At 42.4% G+C, this 9,402-nt stretch overlaps 1 pseudogene; it reads left to right on the top strand.

Annotated features, from left to right (window-relative positions):
* The first annotated feature begins 1,066 nt into the window (after positions 1-1,066).
* Positions 1,067-7,230, top strand: LOC139028222 (uncharacterized; annotated as a pseudogene).
* Positions 7,231-9,402: the final 2,172 nt, after the last annotated feature.

Raw genomic sequence — 9,402 nt, 5'->3', positions numbered from 1 at the left:
TCTGCTCCTCCTTCGGTTACTCTTCATAAAGACATCATGCAGGCTCCTCTGGTGAATGATCAGTGGCACGCCAGCTGGTTTGTGTCTACATATGAATCATAATGCAGACACATCGTCGTCATCACTGATCCCATTAGTGTAGGCTGGAGGAAAGATCAATGGTGCTTTTTTACACTCAGAGGCAACCATTGGAGAAATTGGTTGAAAATACCAACGTATTATGCCACAGAGACACAGTCTGAAATCATCCTTTATCAACAACTTGTCTGTGTCAAAACATTTGATTTAGATGATCCAAGCAAGCAGTTCCTTTTCTAGAGAAACCATTACTTTTTTGTTAGCTAGCGATTTATAATTTTGACTAACATTTTAAATATGCCTACAGAGTAGCATATTATGTCAAGAACCCATTGATGTATCTCACATTTAGATGTACATGTTCCAAACGGTCCTTTTTTTTTATTTCGAGAAACAGTCAATTAGCTCCAAAGAAATTCTGAGGTTATTGACTTAATAACATTTGAAACATGGCATTTCGCTCTTAAGATAAATCTATGCAAGTTTGAGTAGTCTATATGACAAGATACTTAAGTAGGCCTACAGATACACAGTACTCAGAATGAGCTTCAATCTGCCCATTGCCATTGGATTTTCACATGACAGATTTAACACTGGGTTTAGCATCTATATTGTAAGCCAATGTTGTACTGTAGCTACTGTACATTCCGTCTGTAAATAAGCTGTGAGGGTTGATCATGAAGCGTTGAGGCTAATGCCGCTACATCCTCAGCCCGCCTATAGCTTTGTCTACTCTGGATTAAGGTTGGACCCGAAACGACACCCATGGTAATTTCCTGTGGCAGATTTCTTCTCAGTGAGTAGTGATGCGAGCGAAAATGTTTTATTTATGTCCTGGATACAGCTCAAGACAGAGCGGAAAGATTTCCCTAATAAGGGATACAAGAGGTTCCCAAAGGCAAGATGTTGCTTATGAACACGAGATAGGAAGATAAAGGGCCAGGAGTATTAAAAGGCATGCTATGAGAATTGTGAGTATGGTTCCCAAATGAGCAACAAGGTATATTGTATATTTCAGTAAGGGAAGTGTGAACTGTGAACAATATTTCACAATGAATCATCACGTCTGACCTTCAGTCTAGGATAGAAAGTAATGGTTAATAATTCAACTGTTACATTTTTAATACCATTAGACCTATAGTTAGTTAAAGTAATTGCAAGCAGAACTGCATGGCTTTCATCCAAGTATATTTCCAGTTCATTTTCCCTGGCAATTGGCTAGCTATTGTTCCTCTGCCCTTGTACCCGTAAGAAGATAATGCCATTTTGCTGATGAATACTGTGCATGGTGCCATTTAAAAAAAAAAAGCCATCTAAAAACAGACTAGGAAGGTGTGTTGCTATGGTTACTCCATCCATCTGCATGAAGATGTTCACCTATCTTATCTCACAATGAAATAGCATGTTGATTTTTATATGTAATAAATTTGTTTTTTTACATATAAAAATCAACAAAATCTCATTTGACCTTTTTTAGTTTAGACTGACAATCATCAAACTGTTATTTTCAATGTAACGTGGTGGGTGATTCCCCTGTAATCAGGGACTGATTGACAACTGGGACACTAAACTGGGTAGAACTACTGATAGATATAGTCACTACTGGTGACTACTGAGTAGAACTCTAAGTCACTATATGGGTAGAACTACTGAATAGACTACTAGTCACTAACTGGGTAGAATACTGATAGACTACTAGTCACTAACTGGGTAGAACTAATGATAGACTACTAGTCACTACTGGGTAGAACTACTGATAGACTACTAGTCACTATACTGGGTAGAACTACAATAGACTACTAGTCACTACTGGGTAGAATACTGATAGACTACTACAGTCCTATACTGGGTAGAACTACTGATAGACTACTAGTCACTACTGGTAGAACTACTGATAGACTACTAGTCACTAAGACTGGGTAGAACTATCTGATAACTACTAGTCACTAACACTGGTAGAACTACTGAGACTACAGCATATACTGGGTAGACTACTGATCAGTCTACTAGTCACTATACTGAGTAGAACTACTATCACTAATACTGGGTAGAACTACTAGTACTATACTGGGTAGAACTACTATCACTATACTGGGTAGAAACTAGTCACTATACTGGGTAGAACTACTAGTCACTATACTGGGTAGAACTACTAGTCACTATACTGGGTAGAACTACTGATAGACTACTAGTCACTACTGGGTGAACTACTGATAGACTACTAGTCACTAAACTGGGTAGAATACTGATAGACTACTAGTCACTATACTGGTTAGAACTAATCGATAGTCTACTAGTCACTATACTGGGTAGAACTACTAGTCATATACTGGGTAGAACTGACTAGTCACTATACTGGGTAGAATACTAGTCTTATACTGGTAGAACTACTAGTCATATACTGTGGGTAGAACTACTAGATACACTATACTGGGTGAACTACTGATAGACTACTAGTCACTACTGGGTAGAACTACTCTGATAGACTACTAGTCAGCTATACTGGGTAGAACTACTGATAACTACTATCTATACTGGGTAGAACTACTGCAAGACTATAGTCACTACTGGGTAGAACTACTGATAGACTAAGTCATACTGGGTAGAACTACTGATAGACTACTAGTCACTATACTGGGTAGAACTACTAGTCACTACTGGGTAGAACTACTGATAGACTACTGGTCACTATACTGGGTAGAACTACTGATAGACTAGGTAGAACTACTTCATGAACTCAACGAAAGACGCAAGGAAATCCTCCCTTTCCTTTCCTCATCTCATTCCTCATCTATTTGGATGAATCTGTACATTTTGCGCAACATCAATCATTTGAAAGTAATCATTTTGGATATTAGTTTGGAGAATGAGAGTGAAGTTCCCATTGAATCTATTAGAACGAATAAGGATCATATTGGCTGTGATCAGCATGTTGATATGAAAGCTGTGGATATCCTTGGTTCGGTTTATACCAGAATAGTGCTCAAAGATGTGCTATCGGAGGGACATTCTGTTGCGTTGAAGACTGTGTACGATAAAGGAATTGACATGGAGAGATGTCTCGCGGATTTTAAAGACCCCCTTGGGCTGTCACAAGCTCCTGTCTTTCAAAACTGAAAAAAATAAATAGTTTTGCTGCAGAGACTGCAACATCCAAACATCATCAAGGTACGCGAAAAGGGTATTCATTGAATAAATACATATATTGCCTAAGGAATAGAATATAACTTTATTGATCTCCATAGACTAATCAAGGTGTCAGAAGCTTACACAAACACACAACATAGCCCTGCCTTAAAAAAAAACATGACCTACAGTGTTAGAAAACTAGACACTTCCAGCCCATCAGTGTGACTTAGTTGCCTATTTAAGGAGCTATCCCGTTCTCTGTGTCTATTATGCTCTGCTGCATGTGTAAAATGGATGAAAAGCCTCAATGTGCATCTGCAGGACCTTCCAATGTATTTCCTCTTGAACCTCTCCTGACCTTGGGTCTCAGTTCTGCATCAGCAGCTGGAGGAGATACAGTGTCCATCTGTTGGCTACTCTGCCCATTGCTCTAAGAATCCACCAAGTCTATTTCATCAATCCATTACAGTCTAATTTGCAACTTGATTGTAAGCGGTCGTAACTGTAGTTGTAGGCTACTGTGATGACTACCTTGATGAACACACTTTGCTCCCGAGTGGTGCAGCGGTATAAAGCGCTGCATCTCAGTGCTTGAGACGTCACTGCAGACACCCTGGTTCGAATCCAGGCTGTATCACAACAAGCCGTGATTGGGAGTCCCGTAGGGCGGCGCACAATTGGCCCAGCGTTGTTTGGGTTTGGCCGGTGTAGGCCTTCATTGTAAATAAGAATTTGTTCTGAACTGACTCGCCTAGTTTAAATAAATTAAATAAAACCGTTATCTATTCACTGTAACAGACCAAAGTAATAGAGCACATTGTACTGGTTTGTCCTGAGAACGTGTTGAAACAGTTATACTGCTTTCTCATAATTCTCTCCTGATAGTGCAGTATAACCTATTTCCCCCCTGTAGCTCCGAGGCCACCGTGAGGACAGTAAAGGGGCAGGTGGTATCACCCCCTGGTACGGCAACTGCTCGGCCTCTGACCGCAAGGCACTACAGAGGGTAGTGCGTACGGCCCAGTACATCACTGGGGCTAAGCTGCCTGCCCTCCAGGACCTCTACACCAGGCGGTGTCAGAGGAAGGCCCTAGAAATTGTCAAAGACCCCATCCACCCCAGTCATAGACTGTTCTCTCTCTATAACCATATCTACATGTACATACTACCTCAATCAGCCTGACTAACCAGTGTCTGTATGTAGCCTTGCTACTTTTATAGCCTGTCTTTTTACTGTTGTTTTATTTCTTTACCTACCTATTGTTCACCTAATACCTTTTTTGCACTATTGGTAAGAGCCTGTAAGTAAGAATTTCATTGTAAGGTCTACACCTGTTGTATTCGGAGCACGTGACAAATAAACTTTGATTTGATTTTTATTCAGAAATTATTTGGAAAGGCCATGAGGTCGAAGGAATTGTCAGTAGAGCTCCGAGACAGGATTATGTCGAGGCACAGATCTGGGGAAGGGTACCAAAAAATGTTTGCAGCATTGAAGGTCCCCAAGAACACAGTGGCCTCCATCATTCTTAAATGGAAGAAGTTTGGAACCACCAAGACTCTTCCTAAAGCTGGCCGCTTGGCCAAACTGAGCAATCGGGGGAGAAGGGCCTTGGTCAGGGAGGTGACCAAGAATGCGATGGTCACTCTGATAGAGCTCTAGAGTTCCTCTGTGGAGATGGGAGAACCTTATAGAAGAACAACGATCTCTGCAGCACTCCACCAATCAGGCCTTTATGGTAGAGTGGCCAGACGAAAGCCACTCCTCAGTAAAAGACACGACAGCCCGCTTAGAGTTTGCCAAAAGGCACCTAAAGGACCATTCCTTTAGGTGCCTTTTGTGGGGATGTTTTTCAGCAGCAGGGACTGGAAGACCCGTCAGGATTGAGAGAAATATGAACGGAGCAAAGTACAGTGAGATCCTTGATGAAGACCTACTCCAGAGTGCTCAGGACCTTAGACTGGGGCAAAGGTTCACCTTCCAACAAGAAAACAACCCTAAGCACACAGCCAAGACAACGCAGGAGTGACTTCGGGTCAAGTCCCAGAATATCCTTGAGTAGCCCAGCCAGAAGCCGGACTTGAACCCGATCGAACATCTCTGGAGAGATCTGAAAATAAATGTGCAGCAACACTCCCTGTCAAACCTGACAGAGCTTGAGAGGATCTGCAGAGAGGAATGGGAGAAACTCTCCAAACGTGTGCCAAGCTTGTAGTGTCATACGCAAGAAGACTCAAGGCCGTAATCACTGTCAAAGGTGCTTTAACAAAGTACTGAGTAAAGGGTTTGAATACTAAATACTGTGATATTTCTGTTTTTTTGGTAATGCATTAGCAAAGATTTCATAAAACCTGTTTTTGCTTTGTCATTATGGAGTAGTGTGTGTAGATTGAGGATAAACTATTTAATCAATTGTAGAAATAAGGCTGTAACGTAACAATGTGGAAAAAGTGAAGGGGTCGGAATACTTTCATAATGCACTGTACGTTGTTGTAACGATGTGCAAATAGTTTTAAGTACAAAAGGGAAAATAAATAAAAAATAAATATGGGTTGTATTTACGATGGTGTTTGTTCTTCACTGGTGGCCCTTTTCTTGAGGCAACAGGTCACAAATCTTGCTGCTGTGATTAGATATGGGAGTTTATAAAAATGTGATACGTTTTATTATTCTTTGTGGATCAGTGTAATCTGAGAGAAATAAGTGTCTTGTGTATGGTCATACATTTGGCAGGAGGTTGGGAAGTGCAGCTCAGTTCCCCCCCCTCATTTTGTGGGCAGTGTGAACACAGCCTGTCTTCTCTTGAGAGCCAGGTCTGCCTTCGGCGGCCTTTCTAAATTGCAAGGCTATGCTCACTGAGTCTGTACATAGTCATAGCTTTCCTTAATTTTGAGTCAGTTACAAGTGGTCAGGTATTCTGCCACTATGTACTCTCTGTTTAGGGCCAAATAGCATTCTAGTTGACTCTGTTTATTTGTGAAGTATTATCTTTTAGTTTTCTCATGATCTGGTTGGGTCTAATTGTGTTGCTGTCCTGGTGCTCTGTTTGTGAACAAAGCCCCGCGACCAGCTTTCTTAGATGAACCTGGAGTTGATCCCCTATCTGTAGGTGATGGATTTGTTATGGAAGGTTTGGGAATTGCTTCCTTTTAGGTGGTTGTAGAATTTATCAGCTCTTTTTTTTGGGGATTTTGATCATTAGCGTGTATCGGCCTAATTCTGCTCTGCATACATTATTTGGTGTTCTACGTTGTACAAGGAGGATATATTTGTATAATTCTGCATGCAAAGTCTCAATTTGGTGTTTGTTCCATTTTGTGAATTATTTGTTGGTGAGTCGACCCCAGACGTTCACAACCATAAAGGGCAATGGGTTCTATAACTGATTGAAGTATTTTTTTGCCAGATCCTAATTGGTATGTCGAATTTGATGTTCCTTTTGATGGTGTAGAAGGCCCTTCTCACCTTGTCTCTCAGATCGTTCACAGCTTTGTGGAAGTTAGCCGAGGCACGTATAGTTTTTGTGTGTGCTCTAGGGCAACGGTGTCTAGATGGAATTTGTATTTGTGGTCCAGGCAACTGGACCTTTTTTGGAGCACCAATATTTTTCTCTTACTGAGATTTACTGTCAGGGCCCAGGTCTGACAGAATCTGTGCAGAAGATCTAGGTGCTGCTGTAGGCCCTCCTTGGCTGGGGACAGAAGCACCAAATTATATCTCTCTCTGCTCTCTCTCTGCCTCGCTCTCTTTTCTCTCTCACTCTGCTCTCTTTCTCACTTCGCTCTCTCTGCTCTCTCTCGTTTGCTCTGCTCTTACTCTCACTTCTCTCTCTGCTCTCTCTCTCTCTCTTGCTGTCTCTGACACACAGACACACTCAATCTCTCTCTCTACTGCACTCCTCCTCCACAACCCTGGAGAAAGTGCTAATCAGGAACAGCCCGTCCCCTGGCTCCCACTGGGGCATACCTGGGGTGGATGATAGGGGGCCCGGGGGGTTGGAGAAGGAGCTGCTGGGAGGATGACATTCTTAGCCTGGAGTGGATTAACCCAGTCCCCATCTTCATTCCAACGGGGCCTGATAAAATACGCTGAAGAGACAGATGTCGGTGCTCAGGGGGATCTTGAATGTCAGCCTCCTCTCTCACGCCTTAGGCCCTCTACTATTTTCTAGTGTGCGTAGTGCCCCATATATGTCTGTCTGTGTGTGACACTGATTGTCTGTGTGTGACACTGATTGTCTGTGTGTGACACTGATTGTCTGTGTGTGACACTGATTGTCTGTGTGTGACACTGATTGTGTGTGCGGGACACTGATTGTCTGTGTGTGTGCGTGACACTGATTCTCTGTGTGTGTGCGTTTTGTGTGTGAGAGAACATGCATGGATGTGCATGTGTATACGTCCAGAAGGGTTCCTGTTTGCAAGTACAGTATATGCTCATTAGAATACACGGTGAAGAGTCATCACGGGTAGTCATTTGGGGATCCGTGAAGGTGAGAAATGAGTAACAGTAAGGGTGAGGTGCCTGGTCCCTCAAAGCTTATTTGTCGCATACACAGATTAGCAGATGTCAAAGCAAGTGTAGCAAAATGCTTGTGTTTCAGTAAATGTCTAACAGTACAATACTAATACACAAATAATCTCAATTATTTATTTTTTTTTAAAGTCAAGATATTAAAAACATCTGAACGAGCAATATCAGAGTCCAGAATATAAATATGTGACCGACCGACTTGAATATAAATAATATTACAGTGCCTTCGGAAAGTATTCAGACCCCTTTGACTTTTTCCAAATTTTGTTAGGTTACAGCCTTATTCTAAAATTGATTAAATGAATTGTATTCCTCATCAATCTACACACAATACCCCATATTGACAAAACAAAAACAGGTTTTTAGAAATTTTAGCATATGTATTAAATATGAACAACAAATACCGTATTTACATAAGTATTCATACCCTTTGCAATGAGACTCGAACTTGAGCTCAGGTGCGTCCTGTTTCCATTAGTTATGGAAACAGGATGCACTTGACAAACCTTTAGAAGACCTGCATCCAACTTGACAGAGCTTGAGAGGACCTGCAGAGAAGAATGGGAGAAACTCCCCAAATACAGGTGTGCCAAGCTTGTAGCGTCATACCCAAGAAGACTCGAGGCTGTAATCGCTGCCAAAGGTGCTTTAACAAAGTACTGAGTAAAGGGTCTGAATATTTATGTGATGAGTTTTTTATTTTAAATACATTTGCAAAAAAACCTAAAGACCTGTTTTTGCTTGTCATTATGAGGTATTGTGTGAAGATTGATTAGGGAAAAAACAATTTAATCAATTTTAGAACACGGCTGTAACCTAACAAAATGTGGAAAAAGTAGAGGGGTCTGAACACTTTCCGAATGCACTGTAGATGTCCTGTAGGGCAGGCAGTGTGCCACCGGTGACGCGTTGGGCTGACCAAACCATCATCTAAAGAGGGCCCTGCAGTTGCGGGCAGTGCAGTTGCCATACCAGGCAGTGATACAGCCTGACAGAGTGCTTGTAAGGGTCTTAGGGGCCAAGATTAATTTCTTCAGCCTTTTTAGGTTGAAGATGCGCTGTTTGCCTTCTTCACCACAGTATCGGTGTGGAGGTACCATTTCAGGTACTCGGTGAAGTTTTTAACCTTCTCCACAGCGGCCCCATCAATGTGGATGGGGGCGTGCCCTCTCTGCTGTCTCCTGTAGTCCACGATCAGCTCCTTTGTTTTGTTGAGGGAGAGGTTATTTTCCTGGTACCGCTCTACCAGAGCTCTCACCTCCTGTCTGTAGGTTGTCTCGTCATTGTTAGTAATCAGGCCTACCGCTGTTGTGTTGTCAGCAAACTTGATGATTGAGTTGGAAACGTGCGTAACCACACAGTCATGGGTGAACAGAGAGTACAGGAAGGGGCTGAGCACACACTCCTGTGGGGCCCCCCCGTGTTGAGGATCAGCATGGCAAAGGTTTTGTTGCCTGCCTTCAACACCTGGGGTCGTCCTGTCAAGAAAGTCTAGGAGTGGAGTCCAGTGACATGTCTAGGACTTAGTTGCACAGGGAGGGGTTTCAGACCCAGAGCCCTGAGCTTAATCTTGGGCTCCTGAGTGGCACAGCGGTCTAAGGCACTGCATCTCAGTGCTAGAGGTGTCACTACAGACACTCTGGTTTGAATACAGGCTGTAT

The sequence above is a fragment of the Salvelinus sp. IW2-2015 genome, linkage group LG9 (assembly GCF_002910315.2).
Source record: "Salvelinus sp. IW2-2015 linkage group LG9, ASM291031v2, whole genome shotgun sequence".
In the NCBI taxonomy this organism is placed as follows: domain Eukaryota; kingdom Metazoa; phylum Chordata; class Actinopteri; order Salmoniformes; family Salmonidae; genus Salvelinus; species Salvelinus sp. IW2-2015.
The sequence above is the reverse complement of the archived record's forward strand: the minus strand, read 5'-3'. Positions and strand labels throughout refer to the sequence as shown.